Source organism: Triturus cristatus, unplaced genomic scaffold, assembly GCF_964204655.1.
Source record: "Triturus cristatus unplaced genomic scaffold, aTriCri1.1 SCAFFOLD_105, whole genome shotgun sequence".
NCBI classification, from domain to species: domain Eukaryota; kingdom Metazoa; phylum Chordata; class Amphibia; order Caudata; family Salamandridae; genus Triturus; species Triturus cristatus.
Genome location: NW_028187897.1, coordinates 848,835 through 869,015, shown reverse-complemented (window position 1 = coordinate 869,015; position 20,181 = coordinate 848,835).

Here is a 20,181-nt window from a genome sequence, read left to right as displayed (position 1 = left end):
TCTCGTCAGCAGGGAGTAGGTATGGGTGTGGGGTTGCCACGTAGACTGCCAAAAAGTATTCTCAGGTAAAGTACCACTCATGGCGCGCAGGTGCTGGTCCAGGGCTCATCAGCCCAATCGGCTCAAGGGAGCCTTATTAGAATCAAAAATCCGATTGACCGCACTCTGCTCGTCCTACCAGCGTGTTACCCCAAGGAATTGTGGTCCATGAAGTGGCGACGGCAAATACGCCTGTGCCAAAGTTTAAGTGAAAGTACGTTTTGCGTTAGAAATCCCTGGACACGTGTTTCGAGGTAGTTGCCTCTCATCAGCAGGGAGTAGGTATGTGTGTGGGGTTGCCGCGTAGACTGCCAAAAAAGTATTCTCAGATAAAGTACCACTCATGGCGCGCAGGTGCTGGTCCAGGGCTCGTCTGCCCAATTGGCTCAAGGGAGCCTTAATACAATCAAAAATGCGATTGGCCGCACTCTGCTCGTCCTACCAGCGTGTTACCCCAAGAAATTGTGGTCCATGAAGTGGTGACGGCGAATACGCCTGTGCCAAAGTTTTAAGTGAAAGTAAGTGTCGCGTTAGCCATCCCTGGACACGTGTTTCGAGGTAGTTGCGTCTCGTCAGCAGGGAGTAGGTATGTGTGTGGGGTTGCCACGTAGACTGCCAAAAAAGTATTCTCAGGTAAAGTACCACTCATGGCTCGCAGGTGCTGGTCCAGGGCTCGTCAGCCCAATCGGCTCAAGGGAGCCTTAATACAAACAAAAATCCGATTGGCCGCACACTGCTCGTCCTACCAGCGTGTTACCCCAAGGAATTGTGGTCCATGAAGTGGCGACGGCGAATACGCCTGTGCCAAAGTTTTAAGTGAAAGTAAGTGTTGCGTTAGCCATCCCTGGACACGTGTTTCGAGGTAGTTGCCTCTCGTCAGCAGGGAGTAGGTATGTGTGTGGGGTTGCCGCGTAGACTGCCAAAAAAGTATTCTGAGGTAAAGTACCACTCATGGCGCGCAGGTGCTGGTCCAGGGCTCGTCAGCCCAATCGGCTCAAGGGAGCCTTAATACAATCAAAAATCCGATTGGCCGCACTGTGCTCGTCCTACCAGCGTGTTACCCCAAGGAATTGTGGTCCATGAAGTGGCGACGGCGAATACTCCTGTGCCAAAGTTTTAAGTGAAAGTAAGTGTCGTGTTAGCCATCCCTGGACACGTGTTTCGAGGTAGTTGCCTCTCGTCAGCAGGGAGTAGGTATGTGTGTGGGGTTGCCGCGTAGACTGCCAAAAAAGTATTCTCAGGTAAAGTACCACTCATGGCTCGCAGGTGCTGGTCCAGGGCTCGTCAGCCCAATCGGCTCAAGGGAGCCTTAATACAATCAAAAATCCGATTGGTCGCACTCTGCTCGTCCTACCAGCGTGTTACCCCAAGGAATTGTGGTCCATGAAGTGGCGACGGCGAATACGCCTGTGCCAAAGTTTTAAGTGAAAGTAAGTGTCGCGTTAGCCATCCCTGGACACGTGTTTCGAGGTATTTGCCTCTCGTCAGCAGGGAGTAGGTATGTGTGTGGGGTTGCCGCGTAGACTGCCAAAAAAGTATTCTCAGGTAAAGTACCACTCATGGCGCGCAGGTGCTGGTCCATGGCTCGTCAGCCCAATCGGCTCAAGGGAGCCTTAATACAATCAAAAATCCGATTGGCTGCACTCTGCTCGTCCTACCAGCGTGTTACCCCAAGGAATTGTGGTCCATGAAGTGGCGACGGCGAATACGCCTGTGCCAAAGTTTTAAGTGAAAGTAAGTGTCGCGTTAGCCATCCCTGTACACGTGTTTCGAGGTAGTTGCCTCTCGTCAGCAGGGAGTAGGTATGTGTGTGGGGTTGCCGCGTAGACTGCCAAAAAAGTATTCTCCGGTAAAGTACCACTCATGGCGCGCAGGTGCTGGTCGAGGGCTCGTCAGCCCAATCGGCTCAAGGGAGCCTTAATACAATCAAAAATCCAATTGGCCGCACTCTGCTCGTCCTACCAGCGTGTTACCCCAAGGAATTGTGGTCCATGAAGTGGCGACGGCGAATACGCCTGTGCCAAATTTTTAAGTGAAAGTAAGTGTCGCGTTAGCCATCCCTGGACACGTGTTTCGAGGTAGTTGCCTCTCATCAGCAGGGAGTAGGTATGTGTGTGGGGTTGCCGCGTAGACTGCCAAAAAAGTATTCTCAGGTAAGGTACCACTCATGGCGCGCAGGTGTTGGTCCAGGGCTCGTCAGCCCAATCGGCTCAAGGGAGCGTCAATACAATCAAAAATCCGATTGGCCGCACTCTGCTCGTCCTACCAGCGCGTTACCCCAAGGAATTGTGGTCCATAAACTGGTGACGGCGAATACGCCTGTGCCAAAGTTTTAAGTGAAAGTAAGTGTCGCGTTAGCAATCCCTGGACACGTGTTTCGAGGTATTTGCCTCTCGTCAGCAGGGAGTAGGTATGTGTGTGGGGTTGCCGCGTAGACTGCCAAAAAAGTATTCTCAGGTAAAGTACCACTCATGGCGCGCAGGTGCTGGTCCAGGGCTCGTCAGCCCAATCGGCTCAAGGGAGCCTTAATACAATCAAAAATCCGATTGGCCGCACTCTGCTCGTCCTACCAGCGTGTTACCCCAAGGAATTATGGTCCATGAAGTGGCGACGGCGAATACGCCTGTGCCAAAGTTTTAAGTGAAAGTAAGTGTCGCGTTAGCCATCCCTGGACAGGTGTTTCGAGGTAGTTGCCTCTCGTCAGCAGGGAGTAGGTATGTGTGTGGGGTTGCCGCGTAGACTGCCAAAAAAGTATTCTCAGGTAAAGTACCACTCATGGCTCGCAGGTGCTGGTCCAGGGCTCGTCAGCCCAATCGGCTCAAGGGAGCCTTAATACAAAAAACAATCCGATTGGCCGCACTCTGCTCGTCCTACCAGCGTGTTACCCCAAGGAATTGTGGTCCATGAAGTGGCGACGGCGAATACGCCTGTGCCAAAGTTTTAAGTGAAAGTAAGTGTCGCGTTAGCCATCCCTGGACACGTGTTTCGAGGTAGTTGCCGCTCGTCAGCAGGGAGTAGGTATGTGTGTGGGGTTGCCGCGTAGACTGCCAAAAAAGTATTCTCAGGTAAAGTACCACTCATGGCACGCAGGTGCTGGTCCAGGGCTCGTCAGCCCAATCGGCTCAAGGGAGCCTTAATACAATCAAAAATCCGATTGGCCGTACTCTGCTCATTCTACCAGCGTGTTACCCCAACGAATTGTGGTCCATGAAGTGGCGACGGCGAATACGCCTGTGCCAAAGTTTTAAGTGAAAGTAAATGTCGCGTTAGCCATCCCTGGACACGTGTTTCAAGGTAGTTGCCTCTCATCAGCAGGGAGTAGGTATGTGTGTGGGGTTGCTGCGTAGACTGCCAAAAAAGTATTCTCAGGTAAAGTACCACTCATGGCGCGCAGGTGCTGGTCCAGGGCTCATCAGCCCAATCGGCTCAAGGGAGCGTCAATACAATCAAAAATCCGATTGGCCGCACTCTGCTCGTCCTACCAGCGCGTTACCCCAAGGAATTGTGGTCCATAAACTGGTGACGGCGAATACGCCTGTGCCAAAGTTTTAAGTGAAAGTAAGTGTCGCGTTAGCAATCCCTGGACACGTGTTTCGAGGTATTTGCCTCTCGTCAGCAGGGAGTAGGTATGTGTGTGGGGTTGCCGCGTAGACTGCCAAAAAAGTATTCTCAGGTAAAGTACCACTCATGGCTCGCAGGTGCTGGTCCAGGGCTCGTCAGCCCAATCGGCTCAAGGGATCCTTAATACAAACAAAAAACCGATTGGCCGCACACTGCTCGTCCTACCAGCGTGTTACCCCAAGGAATTGTGGTCCATGAAGTGGCGACGGCGAATACGCCTGTGCCAAAGTTTTAAGTGAAAGTAAGTGTCGCGTTAGCCATCCCTGGACACGTGTTTCGAGGTAGTTGCCTCTCGTCAGCAGGGAGTAGGTATGTGTGTGGGGTTGCCGCGTAGACTGCCAAAAAAGTATTCTGAGGTAAAGTACCACTCATGGCGCGCAGGTGCTGGTCCAGGGCTCGTCAGCCCAATCGGCTCAAGGGAGCCTTAATACAATCAAAAATCCGATTGGCCGCACTCTGCTCGTCCTACCAGCGTGTTACCCCAAGGAATTGTGGTCCATGAAGTGGCGACGGCGAATACTCCTGTGCCAAAGTTTTAAGTGAAAGTAAGTGTCGTGTTAGCCATCCCTGGACACGTGTTTCGAGGTAGTTGCCTCTCGTCAGCAGGGAGTAGGTATGTGTGTGGGGTTGCCGCGTAGACTGCCAAAAAAGTATTCTCAGGTAAAGTACCACTCATGGCTCGCAGGTGCTGGTCCAGGGCTCGTCAGCCCAATCGGCTCAAGGGAGCCTTAATACAATCAAAAATCCGATTGGCCGCACTCTGCTCGTCCTACCAGCATGTTACCCCAAGGAATTGTGGTCCATGAAGTGGCGACGGCGAATACGCCTGTGCCAAAGTTTTAAGTGAAAGTAAGTGTCGCGTTAGCCATCCCTGGACACGTGTTTCGAGGTATTTGCCTCTCGTCAGCAGGGAGTAGGTATGTGTGTGGGGTTGCCGCGTAGACTGCCAAAAAAGTATTCTCAGGTAAAGTACCACTCATGGCGCGCAGGTGCTGGTCCATGGCTCGTCAGCCCAATCGGCTCAAGGGAGCCTTAATACAATCAAAAATCCGATTGGCTGCACTCTGCTCGTCCTACCAGCGTGTTACCCCAAGGAATTGTGGTCCATGAAGTGGCGACGGCGAATACGCCTGTGCCAAAGTTTTAAGTGAAAGTAAGTGTCGCGTTAGCCATCCCTGGACACGTGTTTCGAGGTAGTTGCCTCTCGTCAGCAGGGAGTAGGTATGTGTGTGGGGTTGCCGCGTAGACTGCCAAAAAAGTATTCTCAGGTAAAGTACCACTCATGGCGCGCAGGTGCTGGTCGAGGGCTCGTCAGCCCAATCGGCTCAAGGGAGCCTTAATACAATCAAAAATCCAATTGGCCGCACTCTGCTCGTCCTACCAGCGTGTTACCCCAAGGAATTGTGGTCCATGAAGTGGCGACGGCGAATACGCCTGTGCCAAATTTTTAAGTGAAAGTAAGTGTCGCGTTAGCCATCCCTGGACACGTGTTTCGAGGTAGTTGCCTCTCATCAGCAGGGAGTAGGTATGTGTGTGGGGTTGCCGCGTAGACTGCCAAAAAGGTATTCTCAGGTAAAGTACCACTCATGGCGCGCAGGTGCTGGTCCAGGGCTCGTCAGCCCAATCGGCTCAAGGGAGCGTCAATACAATCAAAAATCCGATTGGCCGCACTCTGCTTGTCCTACCAGCGCGTTACCCCAAGGAATTGTGGTCCATAAACTGGTGACGGCGAATACGCCTGTGCCAAAGTTTTAAGTGAAAGTAAGTGTCGCGTTAGCAATCCCTGGACACGTGTTTCGAGGTATTTGCCTCTCGTCAGCAGGGAGTAGGTATGTGTGTGGGGTTGCCGCGTAGACTGCCAAAAAAGTATTCTCAGGTAAAGTACCACTCATGGCGCGCAGGTGCTGGTCCAGGGCTCGTCAGCCCAATCGGCTCAAGGGAGCCTTAATACAATCAAAAATCCGATTGGCCGCACTCTGCTCGTCCTACCAGCGTGTTACCCCAAGGAATTATGGTCCATGAAGTGGCGACGGCGAATACGCCTGTGCCAAAGTTTTAAGTGAAAGTAAGTGTCGCGTTAGCCATCCCTGGACACGTGTTTCGAGGTAGTTGCCTCTCGTCAGCAGGGAGTAGGTATGTGTGTGGGGTTGCCGCGTAGACTGCCAAAAAAGTATTCTCAGGTAAAGTACCACTCATGGCTCGCAGGTGCTGGTCCAGGGCTCGTCAGCCCAATCGGCTCAAGGGAGCCTTAATACAAACAAAAATCGGATTGGCCGCACTCTGCTCGTCCTACCAGCGTGTTACCCCAAGGAATTGTGGTCCATGAAGTGGCGACGGCGAATACGCCTGTGCCAAAGTTTTAAGTGAAAGTAAGTGTCGCGTTAGCCATCCCTGGACACGTGTTTCGAGGTAGTTGCCTCTCGTCAGCAGGGAGTAGGTATGTGTGTGGGGTTGCCGCGTAGACTGCCAAAAAAGTATTCTCAGGTAAAGTACCACTCATGGCACGCAGGTGCTGGTCCAGGGCTCGTCAGCCCAATCGGCTCAAGGGAGCCTTAATACAATCAAAAATCCGATTGGCCGTACTCTGCTCATTCTACCAGCGTGTTACCCCAACGAATTGTGGTCCATGAAGTGGCGACGGCGAATACGCCTGTGCCAAAGTTTTAAGTGAAAGTAAATGTCGCGTTAGCCATCCCTGGACACGTGTTTCGAGGTAGTTGCCTCTCATCAGCAGGGAGTAGGTATGTGTGTGGGGTTGCTGCGTAGACTGCCAAAAAAGTATTCTCAGGTAAAGTACCACTCATGGCGCGCAGGTGCTGGTCCAGGGCTCATCAGCCCAATCGGCTCAAGGGAGCGTCAATACAATCAAAAATCCGATTGGCCGCACTCTGCTCGTCCTACCAGCGCGTTACCCCAAGGAATTGTGGTCCATAAACTGGTGACGGCGAATACGCCTGTGCCAAAGTTTTAAGTGAAAGTAAGTGTCGCGTTAGCCATCCCTGGACACGTGTTTCGAGGTAGTTGCCTCTCGTCAGCAGGGAGTAGGTATGTGTGTGGGGTTGCCGCGTAGACTGCCAAAAAAGTATTCTCAGGTAAAGTACCACTCATGGCTCGCAGGTGCTGGTCCAGGGCTCGTCAGCCCAATCGGCTCAAGGGAGCCTTAATGCAAACAAAAATCCGATTGGCCGCACTCTGCTCGTCCTACCAGCGTGTTACCCCAAGGAATTGTGGTCCATGAAGTGGCGACAGCGAATACTCCTGTGCCAAAGTTTTAAGTGAAAGTAAGTGTTGCGTTAGCCATCCCTGGACACGTGTTTCGAGGTAGTTGCCTCTCGTCAGCAGGGAGTAGGTATGTGTGTGGGTTTGCCACGTAGACTGACAAAAAAGTATTCTCAGGTAAAGTACCACTCATGGCGCGCAGGTGCTGGTCCAGGGCTCTTCAGCCCAATCGGCTCAAGGGAGCCTTAATACAATCAAAAATCCGATTGGCCGTACTCTGCTCATCCTACCAGCGTGTTACCCCAAGGAATTGTGGTCCATGAAGTGGCGACGGCGAATACGCCTGTGCCAAAGTTTTAAGTGAAAGTAAGTGTCGCGTTAGCCATCCCTGTACACGTGTTTCGAGGTAGTTGCCTCTCGTCAGCAGGGAGTAGGTATGTGTGTGGGGTTGCCGCGTAGACTGCCAAAAAAGTATTCTCAGGTAAAGTACCACTCATGGCGCGCAGGTGCTGGTCCAGGGATCGTCAGCCCAATCGGCTCAAGGGAGCCTTAATACAATCAAAAATGCGATTGGCTGCACTCTGCTCGTCCTACCAGCGTGTTCCCCAAGGAATTGTGGTCCATGAAGTGGCGACGGCGAATACGCCTGTGCCAAAGTTTTAAGTGAAAGTAAGTGTCGCGTTAGCCATCCCTGGACACGTGTTTCGAGGTAGTTGCCTCTCGTCAGCAGGGAGTAGGTATGTGTGTGGGGTTGCCGCGTAGACTGCCAAAAAAGTATTCTCAGGTAAAGTACCACTCATGGCGCGCAGGTGCTGGTCCAGGGCTCGTCAGCCCAATCGGCTCAAGGGAGCCTTAATACAATCAAAAATCCGATTGGCTGCACTCTGCTCGTCCTACCAGCGTGTTACCCCAAGGAATTGTGGTCCATGAAGTGCCGACGGCGAATACGCCTGTGCCAAACTTTTAAGTGAAAGTAAGTGTCGCGTTAGCCATCCCTGGACACATGTTTCGAGGTAGTTGCCTCTCGTCAGCAGGGAGTAGGTATGTGTGTGGAGTTGCCGCGTGGACTGCCAAAAAAGTATTCTCAGGTAAAGTACCACTCGTGGCGCGCAGGTGCTGGTCCAGGGCTCATCAGCCCAATCGGCTCAAGGGAGCCTTAATACAATCAAAAATCTGATTGGCCGCACTCTGCTCGTCCTACCAGCGTGTTACCCCAAGGAATTGTGGTCCATGAAGTGGCGACGGCGAATACTCCTGTGCCAAAGTTTTAAGTGAAAGTAAGTGTCGCGTTAGCCATCCCTGGACACGTGTTTCGAGGTAGTTGCCTCTCGTCAGCAGGGAGTAGGTATGTGTGTGGGGTTGCCGCGTAGACTGCCAAAAAAGTATTCTCAGGTAAAGTACCACTCATGGCGCGCAGGTGCTGGTCCAGGGCTCGTCAGCCCAATCGGCTCAAGGGAGCCTTAATACAATCAAAAATCCGATTGGCCGCACTCTGCTCGTCCTACCAGCGTGTTACCCCAAGGAATTGTGGTCCATGAAGTGGCGACGCCGAATACGCCTGTGCCAAAGTTTTAAGTGAAAGTAAGTGTCGCGTTAGCCATCCCTGGACACGTGTTTCGAGGTAGTTGCCTCTCGTCAGCAGGGAGTAGGTATGTGTGTGGGGTTGCCGTGTAGACTGTCAAAAAAGTATTCTCAGGTAAAGTACCACTCATGGCGCGCAGGTGCTGGTCCAGGGCTCGTCAGCCCAATCGGCTCAAGGGAGCCTTAATACAATCAAAAATCCGATTGGCCGCACTCTGCTCGTCCTACCAGCGTGTTACCCCAAGGAACTGTGGTCCATGAAGTGGCGATGGCGAATACGCCTGTGCCAAAGTTTTAAGTGAAAGTAAGTGTCGCGTTAGCCATCCCTGGACACGTGTTTCGAGGTAGTTGCCTCTCGTCAGCAGGGAGTAGGTATGTGTGTGGGGTTGTCGCGTAGACTGCCAAAAAAGTATTCTCAGGTAAAGTACCACTCATGGCGCGCAGGTGCTGGTCCAGGGCTCGTCAGCCCAATCGGCTCAAGGGAGCCTTAATACAATAAAAAATCCGATTGGCCGCACTCTGCTCGTCCTACCAGCGTGTTACCCCAAGGAATTGTGGTCCATGAAGTGGCGACGGCGAATACGCCTGTGCAAAAGTTTTAAGTGAAAGTAAGTGTCGCGTTAGCCATCCCTGGACACGTGTTTCGAGGTAGTTGCCTCTCGTCAGCAGGGAGTAGGTATGTGTGTGGGGTTGCCGCGTAGACTGCCAAAAAAGTATTCTCAGGTAAAGTACCACTCATGGTGCGCAGGTGCTGATCCAGGGCTCGTCAGCCCAATCGGCTCAAGGGAGCCTTAATACAATCAAAAATCCGATTGGCCGCACTCTGCTCATCCTACCAGCGTGTTACCCCAAGGAATTGTGGTCCATGAAGTGGCGACGGCGAATACGCCTGTGCCAAAGTTTTAAGTGAAAGTAAGTGTCACGTTAGCCATCCCTGGACACGTGTTTCGGGGTAGTTGCCTCTCGTCAGCAGGGAGTAGGTATGTGTGTGGGGTTGCCGCGTAGACTGCAAAAAAAGTATTCTCAGGTAAAGTAGCACTCATGGCGCGCAGGTGCTGGTCCAGGGCTCGTCAGCCCAATCGGCTCAAGGGAGCCTTAATACAATCAAAAATCCGATTGGCCGCACTCTGCTCGTCCTACCAGCGTGTTACCCCAAGGAACTGTGGTCCATGAAGTGGCGACGGCGAATACGCCTGTGCCAAAGTTTTAAGTGAAAGTAAGTGTCGCGTTAGCCATCCCTGGACACGTGTTTCGAGGTAGTTGCCTCTCGTCAGCAGGGAGTAGGTAGGTGTGTGGGGTTGCCGCGTAGACTGCCAAAAAAGTATTCTCAGGTAAAGTACCACTCATGGCGCGCAGGTGCTGGTCCAGGGCTCGTCAGCCCAATCGGCTCAAGGGAGCCTTAATACAATCAAAAATCCGATTGGCCGCACTCTGCTCGTCCTACCAGCGTGTTACCCCAAGGAATTGTGGTCCATGAAGTGGCGACGGCGAATACGCCTGTGCAAAAGTTTTAAGTGAAAGTAAGTGTCGCGTTAGCCATCCCTGGACACGTGTTTCGAGGTAGTTGCCTCTCGTCAGCAGGGAGTAGGTATGTGTGTGGGGTTGCCGCGTAGACTGCCAAAAAAGTATTCTCAGGTAAAGTACCACTCATGGTGCGCAGGTGCTGATCCAGGGCTCGTCAGCCCAATCGGCTCAAGGGAGCCTTAATACAATCAAAAATCCGATTGGCCGCACTCTGCTCATCCTACCAGCGTGTTACCCCAAGGAATTGTGGTCCATGAAGTGGCGACGGCGAATACGCCTGTGCCAAAGTTTTAAGTGAAAGTAAGTGTCGCGTTAGCCATCCCTGGACACGTGTTTCGGGGTAGTTGCCTCTCGTCAGCAGGGAGTAGGTATGTGTGTGGGGTTGCCGCGTAGACTGCAAAAAACGTATTCTCAGGTAAAGTAGCACTCATGGCGCGCAGGTGCTGGTCCAGGGCTCGTCAGCCCAATCGGCTCAAGGGAGCCTTAATACAATCAAAAATCCGATTGGCCGCACTCTGCTCGTCCTACCAGCGTGTTACCCCAAGGAATTGTGGTCCATGAAGTGGCGACGGCGAATACGCCTGTGCCAAAGTTTTAAGTGAAAGTAAGTGTCGCGTTAGCCATCCCTGGACACGTGTTTCGAGGTAGTTGCCTCTCATCAGCAGGGAGTTGGTATGTGTGTGGGGTTGCCGCGTAGACTGCTAAAAAAGAATTCTCAGGTAAAGTACCACTCATGGCGCGCAGGTGCTGGTCCAGGGCTCGTCAGCCCAATCGGCTCAAGGGAGCCTTAATACAATCAAAAATCCGATTGGCCGCACTCTGCTCGTCCTACCAGCGTGTTACCCCAAGGAATTGTGGTCCATGAAGTGGCGACGGCGGATACGCGTGTGCCAAAGTTTTAAGTGAAAGTAAGTGTCGCGTTAGCCATCCCTGGACACGTGTTTCGAGGTAGTTGCCTCTCGTCAACAGGGAGTAGGTATGTGTGTGGGGTTGCCGCGTAGACTGCCAAAAAAGTATTCTCAGGTAAAGTACCACTCATGGCGCGCAGGTGCTGGTCCAGGGCTAGTCAGCCCAATCGGCTCAAGGGAGCCTTAATACAATCAAAAATCCGATTGGACGCACTCTGCTCATCCTACCAGCGTATTACCCCAAGGAATTGTGGTCCATGAAGTGGCGACGGCGAATACGCCTGTGCCAAAGTTTTAAGTGAAAGTAAGTGTCGCGTTAGCCATCCCTGGACACGTGTTTCGAGGTAGTTGCCTTTCGTCAGCAGGGAGTAGATATGTGTGTGGGGTTGCCGCGTAGACTGCCAAAAAAGTATTCTCAGGTAAAGTACCACTCATGGCGCGCAGGTGCTGGTCCAGGGCTCGTCAGCCCAATCGGCTCAAGGGAGCCTTAATACAATCAAAAATCCGATTGGTCGCACTCTGCTCGTCCTACCAGCGTGTTACCCCAAGGAATTGTGGTCCATGGAGTGACGACGGCAAATACGCCTGTGCCAAAGTTTTAAGTGAAAGTAAGTGTCGCGTTAGCCATCCCTGGACACGTGTTTCGAGGTAGTTGCCTCTCGTCAGCAGGGAGTAGGTATGTGTGTGGGGTTGCCGCGTAGACTGTCAAAAAAGTATTCTCAGGTAAAGTACCACTCATGGCGCGCAGGTGCTGGTCCAGGGCTAGTCAGCCCAATCGGCTCAAGGGAGCCTTAATACAATCAAACATCCGATTGGCCGCACTCTGCTCGTCCTACCAGCGTGTTACCCCAAGGAACTGTGGTCCATGAAGTGGCAACGGCGAATACGCCTGTGCCAAAGTTTTAAGTGAAAGTAAGTGTCGCGTTAGCCATCCCTGGACACGTGTTTCGAGGTAGTTGCCTCTCGTCAGCAGGGAGTAGGTATGTGTGTGGGGTTGCCGCGTAGACTGCCAAAAAAGTATTCTCAGGTAAAGTACCACTCATGGCGCGCAGGTGCTGGTCCAGGGCTCGTCAGCCCAATCGGCTCAAGGGAGCCTTAATACAATAAAAAATCCGATTGGCCGCACTCTGCTCGTCCTACCAGCGTGTTACCCCAAGGAATTGTGGTCCATGAAGTGGCGACGGCGAATACGCCTGTGCCAAAGTTTTAAGTGAAAGTAAGTGTCGCGTTAGCCATCCCTGGACACGTGTTTCGAGGTAGTTGCCTCTCGTCAGCAGGGAGTAGGTATGTGTGTGGGGTTGCCACGTAGACTGCCAAAAAAGTATTCTCAGGTAAAGTACCACTCATGGCGCGCAGGTGCTGATCCAGGGCTCGTCAGCCCAATCGGCTCAAGGGAGCCTTAATACAATCAAAAATCCGATTGGCCGCACTCTGCTCGTCCTACCAGCGTGTTACCCCAAGGAATTGTGGTCCATGAAGTGGCGACGGCGAATACGCCTGTGCCAAAGTTTTAAGTGAAAGTAAGTGTCGCGTTAGCCATCCCTGGACACGTGTTTCGAGGTAGTTGCCTCTCATCAGCAGTGAGTTGGTATGTGTGTAGGGTTGCCGCGTAGACTGCTAAAAAAGAATTCTCAGGTAAAGTACCACTCATGGCGCGCAGGTGCTGGTCCAGGGCTCGTCAGCCCAATCGGCTCAAGGGAGCCTTAATACAATCAAAAATCCGATTGGCCGCACTCTGCTCGTCCTACCAGCGTGTTACCCCAAGGAATTGTGGTCCATGAAGTGGCGACGGCGGATACGCGTGTGCTAAAGTTTTAAGTGAAAGTAAGTGTCGCGTTAGCCATCCCTGGACACGTGTTTCGAGGTAGTTGCCTCTCGTCAACAGGGAGTAGGTATGTGTGTGGGGTTGCCGCGTAGACTGCCAAAAAAGTATTTTCAGGTAAAGTACCACTCATGGCGCGCAGGTGCTGGTCCAGGGCTAGTCAGCCCAATCGGCTCAAGGGAGCCTTAATACAATCAAAAATCCGATTGGACGCACTCTGCTCATCCTACCAGCGTATTACCCCAAGGAATTGTGGTCCATGAAGTGGCGACGGCGAATACGCCTGTGCCAAAGTTTTAAGTGAAAGTAAGTGTCGCGTTAGCCATCCCTGGACACGTGTTTCGAGGTAGTTGCCTTTCGTCAGCAGGGAGTAGATATGTGTGTGGGGTTGCCGCGTAGACTGCCAAAAAAGTATTCTCAGGTAAAGTACCACTCATGGCGCGCAGGTGCTGGTCCAGGGCTCGTCAGCCCAATCGGCTCAAGGGAGCCTTAATACAATCAAAAATCCGATTGGCCGTACTCTGCTCATTCTACCAGCGTGTTACCCCAACGAATTGTGGTCCATGAAGTGGCGACGGCGAATACGCCTGTGCCAAAGTTTTAAGTGAAAGTAAGTGTCGCGTTAGCAATCCCTGGACACGTGTTTCGAGGTATTTGCCTCTCATCAGCAGGGAGTAGGTATGTGTGTGGGGTTGCCGCGTAGACTGCCAAAAAAGTATTCTCAGGTAAAGTACCACTCATGGCGCGCAGGTGCTGGTCCAGGGCTCGTCAGCCCAATCGGCTCAAGGGAGCCTTAATACAATCAAAAATCCGATTGGCCGCACTCTGCTCGTCCTACCAGCGTGTTACCCCAAGGAATTATGGTCCATGAAGTGGCGACGGCGAATACGCTTGTGCCAAAGTTTTAAGTGAAAGTAAGTGTCGCGTTAGCCATCCCTGGACACGTGTTTCGAGGTAGTTGCCTCTCGTCAGCAGGGAGTAGGTATGTGTGTGGGGTTGCCGCGTAGACTGCCAAAAAAGTATTCTCAGGTAAAGTACCACTCATGGCTCGCAGGTGCTGGTCCAGGGCTCGTCAGCCCAATCGGCTCAAGGGAGCCTTAATACAAACAAAAATCCGATTGGCCGCACTCTGCTCGTCCTACCAGCGTGTTACCCCAAGGAATTGTGGTCCATGAAGTGGCGACGGCGAATACGCCTGTGCCAAAGTTTTAAGTGAAAGTAAGTGTCGCGTTAGCCATCCCTGGACACGTGTTTCGAGGTAGTTGCCTCTCGTCAGCAGGGAGTAGGTATGTGTGTGGGGTTGCCGCGTAGACTGCCAAAAAAGTATTCTCAGGTAAAGTACCACTCATGGCACGCAGGTGCTGGTCCAGGGCTCGTAAGCCCAATCGGCTCAAGGGAGCCTTAATACAATCAAAAATCCGATTGGCCGTACTCTGCTCATTCTACCAGCGTGTTACCCCAACGAATTGTGGTCCATGAAGTGGCGACGGCGAATACGCCTGTGCCAAAGTTTTAAGTGAAAGTAAATGTCGCGTTAGCCATCCCTGGACACGTGTTTCGAGGTAGTTGCCTCTCATCAGGAGGGAGTAGGTATGTGTGTGGGGTTGCTGCGTAGACTGCCAAAAAAGTATTCTCAGGTAAAGTACCACTCATGGCGCGCATGTGCTGGTCCAGGGCTCGTCAGCCCAATCGGCTCAAGGGAGCGTCAATACAATCAAAAATCCGATTGGCCGCACTCTGCTCGTCCTACCAGCGCGTTACCCCAAGGAATTGTGGTCCATAAACTGGTGACGGCGAATACGCCTGTGCCAAAGTTTTAAGTGAAAGTAAGTGTCGCGTTAGCAATCCCTGGACACGTGTTTCGAGGTATTTGCCTCTCGTCAGCAGGGAGTAGGTATGTGTGTGGGGTTGCCGCGTAGACTGCCAAAAAAGTATTCTCAGGTAAAGTACCACTCATGGCGCGCAGGTGCTGGTCCACGGCTCGTCAGCCCAATCGGCTCAAGGGAGCCTTAATACAATCAAAAATCCGATTGGCCGCACTCTGCTCATCCTACCAGCGTGTTACCCCAAGGAATTATGGTCCATGAAGTGGCGACGGCAAATACGCCTGTGCCAAAGTTTTAAGTGAAAGTAAGTGTCGCGTTAGCCATCCCTGGACACGTGTTTCGAGGTAGTTGCCTCTCGTCAGCAGGGAGTAGGTATGTGTGTGGGGTTGCCGCGTAGACTGCCGAAAAAGTATTCTCAGGTAAAGTACCACTCATGGCTCGCAGGTGCTGGTCCAGGGCTCGTCAGCCCAATCGGCTCAAGGGAGCCTTAATGCAAACAAAAATCCGATTGGCCGCACTCTGCTCGTCCTACCAGCGTGTTACCCCAAGGAATTGTGGTCCATGAAGTGGCGACAGCGAATACTCCTGTGCCAAAGTTTTAAGTGAAAGTAAGTGTTGCGTTAGCCATCCCTGGACACGTGTTTCGAGGTAGTTGCCTCTCGTCAGCAGGGAGTAGGTATGTGTGTGGGTTTGCCACGTAGACTGACAAAAAAGTATTCTCAGGTAAAGTACCACTCATGGCGCGCAGGTGCTGGTCCAGGGCTCTTCAGCCCAATCGGCTCAAGGGAGCCTTAATACAATCAAAAATCCGATTGGCCGTACTCTGCTCATCCTACCAGCGTGTTACCCCAAGGAATTGTGGTCCATGAAGTGGCGACGGCGAATACGCCTGTGCCAAAATTTTAAGTGAAAGTAAGTGTCGCGTTAGCCATCCCTGTACACGTGTTTCGAGGTAGTTGCCTCTCGTCAGCAGGGAGTAGGTATGTGTGTGGGGTTGCCGCGTAGACTGCCAAAAAAGTATTCTCAGGTAAAGTACCACTCATGGCGCGCAGGTGCTGGTCCAGGGATCGTCAGCCCAATCGGCTCAAGGGAGCCTTAATACAATCAAAAATGCGATTGGCTGCACTCTGCTCGTCCTACCAGCGTGTTCCCCAAGGAATTGTGGTCCATGAAGTGGCGACGGCGAATACGCCTGTGCCAAAGTTTTAAGTGAAAGTAAGTGTCGCGTTAGCCATCCCTGGACACGTGTTTCGAGGTAGTTGCCTCTCGTCAGCAGGGAGTAGGTATGTGTGTTGGGTTGCCGCGAAGACTGCCAAAAAAGTATTCTCAGGTAAAGTACCACTCATGGCGCGCAGGTGCTGGTCCAGGGCTCGTCAGCCCAATCGGCTCAAGGGAGCCTTAATACAATAAAAAATCCGATTGGCCGCACTCTGCTCGTCCTACCTGCGTGTTACCCCAAGGAATTGTGGTCCATGAAGTGGCGACGGCGAATACGCCTGTGCCAAAGTTTTAAGTGAAAGTAAGTGTCGCGTTAGCCATCCCTGGACACGTGTTTCGGGGTAGTTGCCTCTCGTCAGCAGGGAGTAGGTATGTGTGTGGGGTTGCCGCGTAGACTGCCAAAAAAGTATTCTCAGGTAAAGTACCACTCATGGCACGCAGGTGCTGGTCCAGGGCTCGTAAGCCCAATCGGCTCAAGGGAGCCTTAATACAATCAAAAATCCGATTGGCCGTACTCTGCTCATTCTACCAGCGTGTTACCCCAACGAATTGTGGTCCATGAAGTGGCGACGGCGAATACGCCTGTGCCAAAGTTTTAAGTGAAAGTAAATGTCGCGTTAGCCATCCCTGGACACGTGTTTCGAGGTAGTTGCCTCTCATCAGGAGGGAGTAGGTATGTGTGTGGGGTTGCTGCGTAGACTGCCAAAAAAGTATTCTCAGGTAAAGTACCACTCATGGCGCGCATGTGCTGGTCCAGGGCTCGTCAGCCCAATCGGCTCAAGGGAGCGTCAATACAATCAAAAATCCGATTGGCCGCACTCTGCTCGTCCTACCAGCGCGTTACCCCAAGGAATTGTGGTCCATAAACTGGTGACGGCGAATACGCCTGTGCCAAAGTTTTAAGTGAAAGTAAGTGTCGCGTTAGCAATCCCTGGACACGTGTTTCGAGGTATTTGCCTCTCGTCAGCAGGGAGTAGGTATGTGTGTGGGGTTGCCGCGTAGACTGCCAAAAAAGTATTCTCAGGTAAAGTACCACTCATGGCGCGCAGGTGCTGGTCCACGGCTCGTCAGCCCAATCGGCTCAAGGGAGCCTTAATACAATCAAAAATCCGATTGGCCGCACTCTGCTCATCCTACCAGCGTGTTACCCCAAGGAATTATGGTCCATGAAGTGGCGACGGCAAATACGCCTGTGCCAAAGTTTTAAGTGAAAGTAAGTGTCGCGTTAGCCATCCCTGGACACGTGTTTCGAGGTAGTTGCCTCTCGTCAGCAGGGAGTAGGTATGTGTGTGGGGTTGCCGCGTAGACTGCCGAAAAAGTATTCTCAGGTAAAGTACCACTCATGGCTCGCAGGTGCTGGTCCAGGGCTCGTCAGCCCAATCGGCTCAAGGGAGCCTTAATGCAAACAAAAATCCGATTGGCCGCACTCTGCTCGTCCTACCAGCGTGTTACCCCAAGGAATTGTGGTCCATGAAGTGGCGACGGCGAATACGCCTGTGCCAAAGTTTTAAGTGAAAGTAAGTGTCGCGTTAGCCATCCCTGGACACGTGTTTCGAGGTAGTTGCCTCTCATCAGCAGTGAGTTGGTATGTGTGTAGGGTTGCCGCGTAGACTGCTAAAAAAGAATTCTCAGGTAAAGTACCACTCATGGCGCGCAGGTGCTGGTCCAGGGCTCGTCAGCCCAATCGGCTCAAGGGAGCCTTAATACAATCAAAAATCCGATTGGCCGCACTCTGCTCGTCCTACCAGCGTGTTACCCCAAGGAATTGTGGTCCATGAAGTGGAGACGGCGGATACGCGTGTGCCAAAGTTTTAAGTGAAAGTAAGTGTCGCGTTAGCCATCCCTGGACACGTGTTTCGAGGTAGTTGCCTCTCATCAGCAGGGAGTAGGTATGTGTGTGGGGTTGCTGCGTAGACTGCCAAAAAAGTATTCTCAGGTAAAGTACCACTCATGGCGCGCAGGTGCTGGTCCAGGGCTCGTCAGCCCAATCGGCTCAAGGGAGCGTCAATACAATTAAAAATCCGATTGGCCGCACTCTGCTCGTCCTACCAGCGCGTTACCCCAAGGAATTGTGGTCCATAAACTGGTGACGGCGAATACGCCTGTGCCAAAGTTTTAAGTGAAAGTAAGTGTCGCGTTAGCAATCCCTGGACACGTGTTTCGAGGTATTTGCCTCTCGTCAGCAGGGAGTAGGTATGTGTGTGGGGTTGCCGCGTAGACTGCCAAAAAAGTATTCTCAGGTAAAGTACCACTCATGGCGCGCAGGTGCTGGTCCACGGCTCGTCAGCCCAATCGGCTCAAGGGAGCCTTAATACAATCAAAAATCCGATTGGCCGCACTCTGCTCATCCTACCAGCGTGTTACCCCAAGGAATTATGGTCCATGAAGTGGCGACGGCAAATACGCCTGTGCCAAAGTTTTAAGTGAAAGTAAGTGTCGCGTTAGCCATCCCTGGACACGTGTTTCGAGGTAGTTGCCTCTCGTCAGCAGGGAGTAGGTATGTGTGTGGGGTTGCCGCGTAGACTGCCAAAAAAGTATTCTCAGGTAAAGTACCACTCATGGCTCGCAGGTGCTGGTCCAGGGCTCGTCAGCCCAATCGGCTCAAGGGAGCCTTAATGCAAACAAAAATCCGATTGGCCGCACTCTGCTCGTCCTACCAGCGTGTTACCCCAAGGAATTGTGGTCCATGAAGTGGCGACAGCGAATACTCCTGTGCCAAAGTTTTAAGTGAAAGTAAGTGTTGCGTTAGCCATCCCTGGACACGTGTTTCGAGGTAGTTGCCTCTCGTCAGCAGGGAGTAGGTATGTGTGTGGGTTTGCCACGTAGACTGACAAAAAAGTATTCTCAGGTAAAGTACCACTCATGGCGCGCAGGTGCTGGTCCAGGGCTCTTCAGCCCAATCGGCTCAAGGGAGCCTTAATACAATCAAAAATCCGATTGGCCGTACTCTGCTCATCCTACCAGCGTGTTACCCCAAGGAATTGTGGTCCATGAAGTGGCGACGGCGAATACGCCTGTGCCAAAGTTTTAAGTGAAAGTAAGTGACGCGTTAGCCATCCCTGTACACGTGTTTCGAGGTAGTTGCCTCTCGTCAGCAGGGAGTAGGTATGTGTGTGGGGTTGCCGCGTAGACTGCCAAAAAAGTATTCTCAGGTAAAGTACCACTCATGGCGCGCAGGTGCTGGTCCAGGGATCGTCAGCCCAATCGGCTCAAGGGAGCCTTAATACAATCAAAAATGCGATTGGCTGCACTCTGCTCGTCCTACCAGCGTGTTCCCCAAGGAATTGTGGTCCATGAAGTGGCGACGGCGAATACGCCTGTGCCAAAGTTTTAAGTGAAAGTAAGTGTCGCGTTAGCCATCCCTGGACACGTGTTTCGAGGTAGTTGCCTCTCGTCAGCAGGGAGTAGGTATGTGTGTTGGGTTGCCGCGTAGACTGCCAAAAAAGTATTCTCAGGTAAAGTACCACTCATGGCGCGCAGGTGCTGGTCCAGGGCTCGTCAGCCCAATCGGCTCAAGGGAGCCTTAATACAATCAAAAATTCGATTGGCTGCACTCTGCTCGTCCTACCAGCGTGTTACCCCAAGGAATTGTGGTCCATGAAGTGCCGACGGCGAATACGCCTGTGCCAAACTTTTAAGTGAAAGTAAGTGTTGCGTTAGCCATCCCTGGACACATGTTTCGAGGTAGTTGCCTCTCGTCAGCAGGGAGTAGGTATGTGTGTGGAGTTGCCGCGTGGACTGCCAAAAAAGTATTCTCAGGTAAAGTACCACTCGTGGCGCGCAGGTGCTGGTCCAGGGCTCATCAGCCCAATCGGCTCAAGGGAGCCTTAATACAATCAAAAATCTGATTGGCCGCACTCTGCTCGTCCTACCAGCGTGTTACCCCAAGGAATTGTGGTCCATGAAGTGGCGACAGCGAATACTCCTGTGCCAAAGTTTTAAGTGAAAGTAAGTGTCGCGTTAGCCATCCCTGGACACGTGTTTCGAGGTAGTTGCCTCTCGTCAGCAGGGAGTAGGTATGTGTGTGGGGTTGCCGCGTAGACTGCCAAAAAAGTATTCTCAGGTAAAGTACCACTCGTGGCGCGCAGGTGCTGGTCCAGGGCTCATCAGCCCAATCGGCTCAAGGGAGCCTTAATACAATCAAAAATCTGATTGGCCGCACTCTGCTCGTCCTACCAGCGTGTTACCCCAAGGAATTGTGGTCCATGAAGTGGCGACGGCGAATACTCCTGTGCCAAAGTTTTAAGTGAAAGTAAGTGTCGCGTTAGCCATCCCTGGACACGTGTTTCGAGGTAGTTGCCTCTCGTCAGCAGGGAGTAGGTATGTGTGTGGGGTTGCCGTGTAGACTGTCAACAAAGTTTTCTCAGGTAAAGTACCACTCAAGGCGCGCAGGTGCTGGTCCAGGGCTCGTCAGCCCAATCGG